Raw genomic sequence first — 13873 nt, 5'->3', positions numbered from 1 at the left:
CAGCTGGCCACATATCTGGCACTTGCAACATTTTTGGTTTCAGTTAGCAATTTAATTACCTTAAGATCTTTGTAAACACTTCTTTGTGCTTTCATAATCTTTAGGTAAAGGTAATTTACTTTTTTTTTTAATTAAGGTAAGCGTTTAAAGAGTATATATACATACTTTTTTCTCTGTTTCTTTGCAGCTTGATCACATATTGTCCCCCCCACCTATGTCTTTTCGAAAATCCAGCAGTCCTGAAGTCTCTTCTGGCCCTAGAAAGTCTTCTAAATTTAAGAGGCAACTGAGTGAAGATGGGAGACAGCTCAGGAGAGGAAGCCTTGGGGGAGCTCTGACTGGTGAGTCTGGGGTGTTTGTAATGTCACTTGGAGGTTAAGCAGATGTGCAGCTGATGTTTGCCTTGTGGATGAGCTCTTTGTGGGAAGTGTGAGCTCCACCTGGAGGTTTTATAAAGTCTTTTCCACGTGAGTTCCCTCGTTGTCACTGAAGGTGCTGAAGTGTTGCAGATGGTCCCTTTAGACTTGACTTCATTAAAGTAAGAGCAATTTGGCCTCATTTGTCTGTGGAGTCTTCACAGGGGAAGAGAGGCATTGCCAGCTAGCCACTGGCTGTGGACTGCAGCTTCTCCATGGAGCCGTGCAGAGGTAGCAGGATGCTTGAGGAGGACTTGGGCCCTCTTTGGCTTGGTAGTGCCTGTGGAAGATGCCAGATGCCAAAATCATGATTGTGTCCTGGGAACTGTATGGCTGAGGCAATCACTGAAGAGTGATTGGTTTTGAGTGTGGAGTGAAATGACATTGGGACAGGTTAACTGACACTTTTGCTTTGTGTATTTCAAGAAAAAGAATTTTTAAATTCACGAGAATTTCACAGTTAAATATATTCCTGAAGTGCATGGTTTCTAACTGTTTGAAGAATCTGTTGTGAAGAACAGGATATTAAGTACTTGGTGAGAGGGGCAATAGATTTCAATGAACTTAGTGGAAGGGCTAAATTTGGGACTCAATATCTTTTTTTCCTGTTCAAGTGATGTTGATTGTTATCAAAATCAAACAGGTGAAATTCAGGTTAGAAGAAATTGAAATGGTATTTACTTGAGATGTGACTGTCTTCTGGCTCTAAATTCTGTACACTGTTCAGAGTTGGTTTTACTCAAGAGTGGTAAACGGTGCCACAGTAGATAGAGCTGACTCTTCTGCTGTAGGTGTCTGGGAAGTGCCCTTAAAATATGTGTTTTTCTCACTTCCTTCACACCCCTCTCCCTTTCCTTACACTGGAAGAAGCCCCAAGAAGCTATTGCAATACTTCTGTCTGTCTGTAATCAGTACCTTAGAATTGCCTAGAGCGTCTCTAATGAATGACAAGTAACACCTTTTTTTTTTTAACCTAAGTAACTTAAAAAATTATCTTGTATTTTATGTGAAAGAAAGATACTACTACAGGCACTTCTTGAGTCACATCAGCACATAATCATTTTTAGTGTCACTAGGGTAAGATTTGCTGCTTCTCTTTCATCAAGAGTTGTATTATGAACATTTCAAAAACAATGTAAGAGTATTTGTGATCTGTATGGACTTGCGTGAAAGTGACTCAGAGCAGTCTGAAGTACCAATTTCGCTAACCATACCAGCGAACTCTCTGGCTTCTCTTCTTCTTCTTCTTTTCTGATCGAAAACTTGGAAGTGTACACCAAACTAGTGTTTTACTGAAATTAAAAAGTGCCAGTACACTATGTATTATTTCAGCAGAAGCTGGTATAGTGTTTTAATTTTGTTGTTGTTTAACTTTAAAGTAGGGTGGCGGTCTTTAAAAATTGAAGTTTCCCATAGAAGCCCTGCAGATAAAGAGAGAGAAGGCAGCCTAATCAAAAACAAGCAAAGCAAATGTGTTCTGCTGCTTTAGTCTCTGGCCTTTATCTCTGTGTTTGAATTATTGCTTAAGGCCTTTATAAAGGGAAATGGTTATGCTTTTTGTCTGCTTGCAATATGTTGTGCAGGGTGTCATGTCAGGATTTCAGAATATAGTGTGCAATGATGTTAAACTGCTTTATTACTAATGCACTTTAAATGAACCTGAATACCCTAAGGCTTTGGTATCTTAAAATAGTTTAAATATCTTAACAGCTTTCACGATACTGATTAAATTAATCAAAGTCATGTTCGTGACAGAAGGTTCTTAATATTCTTTCGGGATTTTTTTTTTAAAATATGTTAAAGAAACTGCTGCAGGTAGAGAACTATTTCCTAGAATTGTTCCAAATGCTCAGTTATCTGAAGTTAATAATTTCAGTGTTATGTTGTACTTGTATTTATCTATGTTTTTTTAAATACTTAAGTTTTGGGGTGTTTTTTTTAGTTTCTTTAATGGTTAAGAGTGGCTCACTGCTCGGATTTGAAACTACAAGAATCACAGTACCCTTGAAAAAAGAGGCAGGGGGGACATGAAAAGGCCTTCCATTAAAATGAGTAAGCTGACATGTCCTTGGTTTGGGTTTGCTTCCGTGCTCACACATCCTCTACCTAATTTCTGTTTGAGTCTTAATGTTTCTGAAAACATACTCATGGTCCAAAAGGGAAAAAAATATATATATATTTGGAGACCTTTCGTTTGGAAAAGTACTTGATCTTTAATATCACTTTACAGTGATTACTGTTTTCCTCTATTCTTACTTCTGTTTTGTTGCTTTTGATACCCTTTTAACTTAAGTGGTATCTTAATAATGGTTATAAGTCCATTGGAAAATAGTTCAGAAAGGTATTCTTGAAATTGTTTAAGGTACACTCTATACCTCTTGTTCAAAAATGTTACCTTTGCTATGCTCCTAGAAATACATCAAATGGGAATAAGTAGCTTACAAATTTTCAGGTTATTCCTATGCTGATGCTTGTTGCTCACTCCAAGTGTTAGAAAACAAGAAAATTTTTACTTTGACTTTCCCTTTGCTGTTAAAATCACAATATTATTGAGCCATAGAGCGTATGTAGTATTAATGATGAAAATAAAAATAAAATTTTAATTTGTTCATATAAACCAGGATAGTTCAAATCCTGCAGGGCTGAATACTAATAGAAGTAAATAGGTAGCGTTTTTATCTCTGGGAGTAGATATCAAATAAATGAGTTTATTGGGCTTTACAAGTGGGAATAATGTTATGCATGACATATGAGAAGAAATAAAATCTTATTGTTGCAATATATTGAATGAGACTTAAAAAACCTGAAGGATTACAGTAACAGAGAACCTACTACTCTGAATTGGCTGAAATAAATAACAAAACTCTTTATATAGGATTATGAGAAAAATTGAGAATTATGTACAAGGTGTTTCCAGTGGGAAAACTACATAAGGGAGAGTAAGTTTGGAAACTCGGAGATGTGGGATAGAAACTGAACTTGCATTCTATACAGCTTCAGGGAAAATGGAACCCAATTATTATTTTTTCCTGAATTGCTCACTTTTAAGCAATCTAGCAACCACACATTTTCAGTGACAAGCAGAGTTGAAGAAAATTAAATCAATGTTTTTGAGAATAAGTCTACTATTGCTCCCTGCTGCAAATTGCTAGGGAACCACTGATATTAAATAAAGCTTGACTAATAAAAAGTAATGAATGCTGCTTCCTGGAGACACCATGCTATTCTATTTTGGAAAAGTCACTTCCGTCTAATTGTTGCGATGGTACTGCTTTCCTTAATCTTCATTCCCAAGGAGGAGGAAGAGGAAGACTTCTGGAGAGAGACTGAATTAAGAATGAAAAGACTTTATTGGATATGGCCTGCTATTAGTCTGTTAAATCTACAGTAATACTTCTTGTTTTAAGTGCTAGAGTACCACTTCACAAAAAGAAAGGATGAAAAATAGTTTTTCATAAGGGGGGTTGCTAAATGTAAGCATTCATAAGATGAAGCAACGTCAAAGTATTTAAAAGTAATTTATAACTATTTCCTCTTTTCATTTAAAATGATGTGTTTCCAAAGGGTTGTAAAGTTTTGGCTAGCTAAAACACTGAAACAATGATCAGTGTTTGCCTTTCTCCTCTTCTGCTGCTGCTGCACTGTAACTCCTCTCCTGCTCCAGCCTCCCCCTTCCCAGTGTCTGCACACACTCCTCGCCCAGCGCTTCCCATATCCTTCACCTGGGAAGTAAAACGGAGCTTTCAAAGTTCTGCTTGTGGCACAGGTGGTGTAAAAAACCATCCTTGTGCAGTTTAAGCCCTGCAGAGTAAGCCCTCTCGCAAAGCTGAGCTGTGGCTACTCGTTTAATATCCCGAGGTCAATTACAGAAGGAAAAGGTGGTTTCGTTGGAGGAGTGATGGACAGACTGAGAGACAGGGCAGCTCTGTTCTTCTTGGGACAATAGGCTTCTGTGTGCTTTTAAATGCCTCTCACCCTAGCCTTAGACTGCCTTTTTAAGGATTCCTAGCAGTGCACAGACTGGGGCTTTAAAACTTGTTTCTAATCAGGGGAAAAGATGTTTAATTAAAAAGCTGCTTTTCTGTGGTGGCTGGTTTTCTTGATCTCCACAAACTTCAAAGGGCTGTCTACAGTCAGAGGGTTTTTGGCTTAAATTGTCTACAGATTTTAGTTTTCTGTGTTCAGAGATGCTTGAATAGAATTCACGGCAGAAAGTCATGTGAAAGGATGAGAAATTAAATGAGCTTTTACCTCGGAGGGGGTTAACCTGGCAAATCACTTGGACAAGCAGATCGAATTGGCCTTGCTTTCATGTCCCATTGCTGCTCCTCAGTTTGCAGCAGGCTGTGCAGTGCAGCTCTGTTCAGTCTCCTCAGCTGCTCTGGTGCAGCATTTGGAGATTGCTATCTCCGTTTCTACTTCTGAAAGGTATCAGAGCATATTGCTGGGAAGAGTTTGTGTTTTGCAGGGTGCTGCAGCTAGCTCAGTTGCCTCTATACTGTACTGATAAGCTCCGCAGTTAGATATAAAGGAAAAAACCACACTTTGTTACCTATAGTTTGAACTTCTTATCTTGCCTCCTGTTATCTCATCAATAACTGCCTGGAAACAGAGTTCCTGCTGAGCTAATTGTGTCTAATTGTGGTAGGGCTGTTATCTTGCTAACCTTAAGTTGATCTTATGCAAATACTGGTGACATAACACGTACAGATTTCATTTTATAGAGTCTTTAATCCAAAGATCCTAATGAACTTTACATTAATGAAGTTACCTCATCGCCTAGTGAAGAGCTAGGAGCTAAGAAATCTTGCGATGTATATATTTTTTCTTCTCTAATATTCCTCCTTTGATCAGTTTTCCACCTCTGAGTCATCAGTCATCCAAATATGCTCAGCAATAATTGCTATTCCCATATAACTAATCTGTCGTTGATTTGAAATGAATTTGGGGATTCTCAGTCTGGTTCTTGCATCAGAGATTCATCACTCTACTAACACTAATTAGCAGAAAGGTCAACAGCTTTATGGGCCATGAAGAACAAGCTGTTCTCTTACCCATGGGTTGGCATGTGCTGGCGGGACTTAGAAGGGGAGGTTTTCCCTGTTCATACAGGGGAGCAGTAGTAGAAATCCAGAGTTTTCACAATCATTATTCTGCATATTTTTTTAATTACTATTGCTGAAAATGCAGATTAGCATATTAAGCCTTACAATGTCAAATATTTGATAAAATTTGGTGGATGGGGAAAGTTGGGCATAAAATCACGTGACTCGTACCTTGAATCCTCTTTGGAAATGGTACCGAAACTATGATGTGATTATTTTAGTGGCAGTTAAAAAATATTACTTATTATTAAAGATGGCCAATTGGTGTAGAGAAGGGGAAGCGTTCCCTATTTCCTTTGGACAACATCAAAATTGCTTACTAACTTCCAGTTAAGTGATTACTTACTTATGTCTGCAGCACTCTATGAAAAGCCCTCTGATTTCGTGGCTGTATCTAGGGGTACAGCTTGGTGAGCACTGTTGGCCTGACTCTGGTTCCAGAAGCCCGGGGGGCTGTGGGATGCGCAGTAAGGATGGCTGCCAGTGCCAGAGCTCTATCAGACGTGGCTTTTTGTAGGAAATCTTACTTCCTGCATTCTCTTCCCCTCGCATATCAGAGCAGAAGTGTGTTTCAAAATGGCTTTCACCTTCGTGATGCATGACGGGACTGGATGTATTCAGTTTAGAAAGTTTTTTCAGCTGCAGCTGCCTGAGGGCCTTCCCCAACAGCAGCGGAGGGAGGGTGGCAGCCCAGCCCGGGTGCTAATTAATGCCACTGAGTTCCTGGCCACAAAAGGTGAGAAGGTTCCACAGCCAGGGGTGCATGAGGACGGGCACAACACGCTTCGTTCAGGGGCACTGCCTACCCAGAGCATGTCAAGGAGTCTTTTTGCTGCCTTCCTCAAAGGCTTCCTTAAAGCACCGCACCACACGTTAAACTTCCTTCAGAATTAGTAGAAAGAGCAAGCTATTCTATAATTACACACCTGAGGAAATGTTTTTTGTAAAGCACGCAGTATAAAGCTGTCTTCTTAGATGAAGAAAATATATTCTACTATGAAATAACGCGTTTTTAAATGGTTCTTGGTGCACTGGTGGTTGAGATGACGTTAGGTTATATTTGTCATTGTCAGTTACCTTCATTATTTAAGGCTTCAATCAACCTGCATAGTTGAGTTGATTTTTACTTCCCTGTGCGCATAGCAAGATAATTTCCATATTCTTTGACATGTCTGGAGTCTGCATCATGTAATAGTCTGAGATTAGAACAGAAGATACTGTATTCCTGTCTCATTATTGTGCCTTTAACTCCTTGATTGCTGCTTAATCGTGCTTGTATCATCAGAACATGAGAAGTTGATTGTTGTTGAGATCAAAGGCTTGAATGGAAAAGTTTATAGATGTTTTCCTGTGAAATCAGGGGCAAGCTTTTCTATTAGGAAAATCCACCTGTTGAAAAATGACTATAAGCGTATAATTACAAATCATTTCTTTCATTATGTGGTGTAGCAAAGTATATGAGAGACAAAAATAGGGGTCCTAGTAGGGACTATAGAGAAAATAACATGTTGACACATCACCATTGTTATTTGTAATAGAGTTGCTGAGCATTTTCTTCATAGCGCAATGGAAGACGTTTGATTTGCATCTTACCATAATGTCTATGAAGCAGGTAGCAGAACTCTTAATGTTAAGAAGGTAGAGAGCTGGGAACCAGTAATATTGGCAGCTGGCTGAAGTAACTGTTCACGTAGTGGTTGAACTGAACAACGGTGAATTTTCTGAAGTTCTTAAAATTAGAGCTTGTGTATTCTAGGCACAACTTGGTTACAAGTCTGCCAGTATTTAGAGTTGTGGATAAGAGCTATCTCTGAGCTCTTCGTGTGCAGGATTCTTGTTTTTTGCAAAACTGTATCAGAAGGAGCAATACAACTGCCTCATCATCACTTAGATGTAATCCTGTTAAGGTGCTTTTGGTAGCATCATACATTCAGTCTGAACCTTAAATTTCTGGGTTTTCTTCTATTATAAACGTTTCAGAAATGGACTTTCAAATTTTTCTAGAATAGGTGTAAACTGGGGGAAAGAGTAAAAGAGAAGCAGGAATATGTGTATGTATGAGGGCTGTGTTGTAGAATGGACCATCAATCTAAGTTTTGCAGCTACTTGTTATAAGTATGGGAAAAAGGCTCTATTTGTTGGTAAAATAAACAAAAAGGAAGCAGCAGAATGTGCCCATCTCTGAGCTCACTGATAAACAAGGTATCTCCAACTACTTATTTTGCTGAGTTGTATTTCAATAGAGTTGAGAGGTGAGGAAGGAGAGTTGTAAATGGTAACTTCAGGCTGTAGGGTTTTTTTATCATGTAGATACCACTGTCACTAGCTGGCTAACACTGCTATTGCAGTAGACATTTTTGGTACGGGAAACTAAAAAAAAAAACTACTCCAAAACCCAAACAAAAATAAAACCCCCAAAACCAAACACTGCCCTCACCCCCTAAATCTAAATAAAGCTATAGAGATTTGCTGGAGATTCCAAATGCCTTTCAAGTATTTTGTTGTTGTCACAGTACTTCAGTAATAGATTGCAAATAGTCAAAATAGAAATGTGTATCTGTCAGCAGAGGAGCTTTGAGTAATTTCCGTATGAGCAAAATTCTGTATTGTCTTTAAGTGTCTTTCAGTGAGAGAAATTAGATTTTGGTGGTTGGACTAGATGATCTGAAAGGGTCCCTTCCAACCTAGACAATTCTGTGATTCTATGAAATTTGTTCCAAGCATGGAAAAGATATTTATTTCTGGAAGGAAAGGTAACTGTATGGGATGACTCATTCTTGGTAACTGACTTATAAACAGTCTTGATTCTGAATACTTTCGTAGTTAATAGAGGCTTGATTTTTATTTTTTTATTTAATATATGTATGTTTTGGATACAGACCTAAACCTGCATCCTACTAGTTTCTGGTCCAAAACTGGATGTGTCCTTTTCCAGTTCCAGTTTTGTCAATATTCATGAAAGTTTAAGACAGATCAATTGTTTTGTTTTTTTTTTTAAGATCATAATTGCACCCCAAAGTTTTGCCTTCGGTAGGCCACATTTATTTCATGTATGACCAGATACCATTTCTTCATCTAAGTTTAGAAAGTGAAACTGAGACAGAGCATTTTAAAGAGATCTTGTAGTGCGTCAAGAAGTGAAAAATCTGTAACAAGTGTAATAGGATTTTTTACAAGGGCTTCTTGTACAGTAACAAAAGAAATTGTAATTGAGTCAGTTGAAATTATAGGCTTAACTGAGTAATGTTATGTTTAGTGGACAGATTGGTTGAAAGAAAAATTTCACTTCTCGCATCAGACTGGGAAATTGGCATTGTCCATTAACTTCAACCATGTGCAGCTGAATAATGTGCAAAACGTGCTAATTTTCTTAAGTTGTGGGCAATAAATGAGGCATGAATAAAATGGTAACTTTTTTGCCTGCTGGCAGTCATTTGAAATTTAAGTAAAGTTTGTTGATGCAGCTACAGTAAAATAATAGGCAAAATATTGAAAAGTTTCCTAATAATGGCTTTAAATCCATCTAAAATTCTTTTACTTTCCAGTTACTGCTAATGGGAATTACAGGCTTTAATTTCACCTCTCCTCTCTGCTCTGATGTGAGAACAGACCCTAAAATTTACAGCCTCCGCATCATTTCCTGCAGCTGGGCTGCCTGCAACAGCTAAATTTGAAGCAATAGAGCAGAGTGCTCTAACCTGATGGTAAAATAGGAATGTGGAAAGCTCTTTGCCTTTCACCTGTCAGGTTTCTGAAGCTGTAATGGGGCTTCACGTATCCCTGGGAGGGAGTGAAAGTGATGGCGTGTTGCCCCCAGCTTTGGTTGATGCTCCTGCTGCCCAGACCGTCTGCCTGGTGCCGTGGCTGGGGTTGCGCTGCTGCTGGGGAGACGAGGTGGCAGGGGGGCACCTTCAGTCTTTCCTCCCTTGGCAGTGAGACATCTCAATGAACTGGGTTTTTTGGGGAAGAAGAGCAGAAGGAATAGGATGAGTGGGAAGTACCCAGCTGTGTTTCCTTTCAGTGCCTTTCTGTGACCCACAGCGATCTGCAGCAGAGTCCAGTTTTGTCTTCCACCACGACTTGTTCCCGTTTCTCTGGGGTGGCTCGTGCTCTTAAGGCTCCCCAAAGAGAGGTGTGAGTGAGCAACCCCCTTGAAACCACGCTCGGCGCCTCTGACTTGACCACAGAAGTCAGTTCTTGACATCACTTATTTTTTTACTTCAAAGTAGTGAGCGAGAAGAATATAGCTTTCTGGATTGTTTTTAACTGATCTTGTACTTATGTCATAAATACGTATAACTGATTTATTAAAACCATTAAATGAAACAAGTATTTCTTGGCCCTTACCTTTAAGATGTCAGGGAGGCAAGAGGCTATTTTGAAGGCTGCTATTTCACCAACACAAACATATTGATGCTTCCTTCAGTTCAGTCTGTGGTACATTGCAATCATACGCACAGCTTCTGCTTTGGACTAATTATGTCCATAGTTATGTCAGCCCAAATCCAGAAGCTTCCATTTTAGCAAAGTCCGTACCGGTCTTCCACTTACAGTTGTGTAATGGTGAACTGCTTTTAATATTTTTATTTAAAAACTATTTCCATCAAAAACTTTTGAGATGCTTGCTTTGTATTTTTCTTTGCATTTCTTTGATTAATTACAAAACAGAGTGTCCAGCAGGGCAATCTACACTGTCCTAAGTACTTTTGTAAAGGGGAAAATCTACTTGGATGCCGGAAGGTTTTCTCCATCATATGCAATTGTTAAAGCATCAGACTGCTGAAGATTTGAGGCAAGTAATTTCTAAATTATAACTGAAAATGATGGATTTATAGGTATTAAATTTAAGCTCATTTAGTAATTCTCAGCCATCCCATTGGGATATCGATTTGAGAAAGAGAGAGGAAGGAGTGTAATACTTTAGCAGTAGGGAAGATTTTTCTAATTTGAATAAAGCGAGGTCCCCTTTCTGGGACTGATCTTTGAGGAGGTGTATGTGGTCTTTTGTTCTCTTTTGGCCTTATACTGTAAGGTATATAACAAGTGTGCACACAGTGGATGCAATAGAAGTAAGAAAGATTCTATTTGGACTTTCTACAAACATCCATTATAAAGGAAGTCAGACGTGTGAGAGGCAAGTTCAAGGGGAAGATGACACTGAACTCCAGTGATGTATTCCATGTGTCCACCAACGATTATGTAATTCCATTAAATAATGCTAAATTATTACCATTGTGTAATCAACTTAAGTCACCTTCCATCCAAACGCATATTGATGAATGTGCTGGACTAACGGGGGGGTTGCATTCAGACGGAGGAAGAGGTGCCATTGGTTACAAAGTGTTGTGGCTTCAGGCTGTCTTGATAGCTTCAGGCACAGGAAGGGTGACAGAGATGCCAGCAAAGCCTCTGCAGAAGGCCGTGGAGGAATCCAAAGGCCATTTTGGGATTGAATAGGACAGCAGGAGGGAACTGTGTCAGTACATGACTCATCTGTATCAACAGATGATGAAAGTAGTAAGAAAATTACTACCAGTGTGGCAAAGGCCTGTTGTTGAGATGGAGATTACCCTGGAGGTCCAGTGTTTATAGGCTCTAAATGGGCCAAAAGACTGAATTTTAATACAAGGGATGAGGTAGAGTTGGGTGAAGTCTTCCTTTCTGACCACCACGAGTCAGTTCACTCAAAAAAGAAAGTAGCTGCTTAGAGCATTAAACTTGAAGGCAGAAATGAATGCAGTGTGAAAATCAATAATGCATTTCAGCTCAAGTTTTATGTGTAATACTGATATTTGAATCACTTAACAGCAAGGAAAAGTGTAAATTCAAGGGGCTATTAAAGAAAATGTAAAAGGGAGAAAATGCATACAATTATGAATGAGACTGTAGCAGGAAAAAGTGTAGGAGTACCATAGCAGCAAGAAAAAGGGAGAGTGGATAGTCCGAAGGGATTATTGAATTATTTTTGTGTTTTAAATGGAGGAATCCAGGGAGAGTTGCTGACTAACTCATTGTGGACAGGGATTGTTTATTGTGTGGTGTTTTAATGCAGTGGCACCCTGATCCCTCAAAGAAAGGGGACTGAGTTTTGTTTATAAGATGTTGATGTTCCATTTCCTTTCAGAAAAGAAAAAGCCTCACTGCATTCCTGTAGTGTAGCTCCAACTTTTCTTATTTTAAGAAGCAAAGTATTAAAAGTACAATAGTTATTTTCCAGATATTTGCAGAATGTAGTTGGCATTCTTGTTGGTAACTGCTAATCTTCTGGTAGTATCTCTCTGCATAAAGGTTAGTGTTAGATAAGAGATTTACCTGTTACCATCTTCTTGCATAAGCCGTGGCTATTTTTGTGTCTATAGAAAGCGTATTATATGCCATTTCTGTGTTTAAAAGCATCTATGGATGTACCATGAAAAGAAGAACTTGTGTTCCAGACAGTCTGCTATGCTTGCTTCAATTTCAGTAGGTTGCAAAATCTCTGGTGCCCTCAAGGCTCCTGTTTTGGATAGAGACGGGAGGAGAGATCACTCCAGGATCACACTTGCTTGCGTTTTCACTGGCAATTTTGATAGTGTCAGCTGCCTAATGAGCTACTCCATAGGCCATCCAACGTTACTTTAAATATTTCTAGAGATTAATCTTGAGAAAGGAATAATGGAATATTAAGTGAATTCTTACAGTGCAGACTCTGGCTCTGAGGCTAAGTTGATCTCCTCTGCTTTCCTGTCAGTCAGGCAAAACCTTACAGTTGAAGGAAGGGCTTAGTATAAGATTTTATTGTTGTAAAGAGTAGGATTGCCTCTCCTCTAGCCTCTGTACCAAGATATCTTAGACTTTCTTTCAGATGTTTGAGCAAGATAAAAACTGAATAAAATACAGATGCCTGTAAAGGACAAAGAATGAAGGTGGCTGTTAGAGGTGTTCTGTGTCAGCATAGCCCTGCATGAGTGCAGAGTGCTCTGCCCTGCTGAGTGACTGACATGAACAGGAATCACAATATTAGCTCTGCATGCTTTGGGTCTGGCTCCCATTTAAAACAAAAAGTAAGTGCAAGCATTAATAATAGCTCTTATTTCCTATATGCTTTTCTCTCCCTGGACTTCATTTACTTGTTATTTAAACCTTTTTGGCTTGGGATCCAAACTTAAACAATACTATATTAAATTATGGACAAAATACAAGTGATTGCCTTCCACGATTCACCTGAAATGAAAAGTAGTGCAGTCTGGGAAAGGCCTAGTGTCTGACAAGGGGTTTAGAGACTAGTTTAAAACCCCCAATAGAAGGTGCATTGGTTAACCAAAGAGTGATGCTCTTCCCCAGTTTTAGAACAAGGTTTGTTAAAACAGATCTCCTTCTTGCTTGCATTCTCCTTTGTTCAAAAGATCAGAGGAAAACTATTGCTTTTCAAGTATTGATTCCTTTAATGATGATGTGCACTAGGAGTATGCTACAGCAATCAAGTTGCAAATGGTGTAGTGTAGTTTTCCTGGTGGTTTCTAGAGTGGGTTCTAGAAACGCAGAGTTTCTAAGAGGGATTTGTATGTCCATTTGACAAAATAAGTGTTGCCAAAGCATTTTACTAGTGTTACCATCAGTGGTATGATACCTTGTTTGGAGCTGTCTTGACTTTGCTGGAATTTTAGGAGCCTTCTTGCAGAGTTTCATTACAGTGTTTGTAGTTTGTGTTCTAGCCTGAAAGATTGTTGTAACTGGGGAGCCAGCACTAGCTGGTGTCTGTTTTCATCCAAAGACCATCGTATTACCATTGACTCTTGGGAGTACAGTCAAAAAGCCAGTAAAGAAAATGCATAGACCTCTTTTGATGTGGAAAGCATTAAAGAAAGAAAACAGATCTGTTTAAATGCAAGGTATGTGGAATTTAGTCTTTTCTACTCACTTTTTAATTCTTTTTCCTGCCTGTATGAGCAGGAATTAATCTTTTGAGGTGATAAATATAAGGTGTAACAGACTGCACATGTCAATGGCATGTTTCAGGATTGACATCAATGAAATATCGAAGATGTGGACATTGCAATCAATGCCTTAAGCTTTTTGTGGTATTCTTTTAGTTGAGGATGGTGGGAGCCTATGTAAAAAGGTAACCAGAATTTGACAGAAACAGGCAGAGACAGCAGATGGGAAATTAATTCAGTTTTTCCAGTTCTGGAAAATGTTATCCTGGGTAATTGGGCAAGAAACCACAGCTTTGTTGTACATTTTTCTTCTACTCTCGGGCAAGCTGTTAGCAAATTGGGTGAAAAATGTCTATGGGTTCCACTTTACCAGTGTAACAAAGAACAATAGCACATCTCGAAGACTAATTGGGAAGCATTAAAAAGACTGTCCTGT

General features: G+C 38.9%; 1 protein-coding gene across 1 annotated transcript in view; it reads left to right on the top strand.

The window, feature by feature from the left end:
• The first annotated feature begins 219 nt into the window (after positions 1-219).
• Positions 220-13873, top strand: part of MAST4 (microtubule associated serine/threonine kinase family member 4) — a 234460-nt gene continuing 220806 nt past the window's right edge. Inside the window, exon 1 of the mRNA XM_014965031.1 lies at positions 220-341. The gene's annotated coding sequence lies outside the window, so the exon portion shown is untranslated. The remainder of the gene's footprint in view (positions 342-13873) is intronic.

Source organism: Calidris pugnax, unplaced genomic scaffold (assembly GCF_001431845.1).
Source record: "Calidris pugnax isolate Ruff unplaced genomic scaffold, ASM143184v1 scaffold273, whole genome shotgun sequence".
Taxonomy (NCBI): domain Eukaryota; kingdom Metazoa; phylum Chordata; class Aves; order Charadriiformes; family Scolopacidae; genus Calidris; species Calidris pugnax.
Note: the sequence above shows the minus strand (reverse complement) of the source record. Positions and strands in the feature narration are given on the sequence as shown.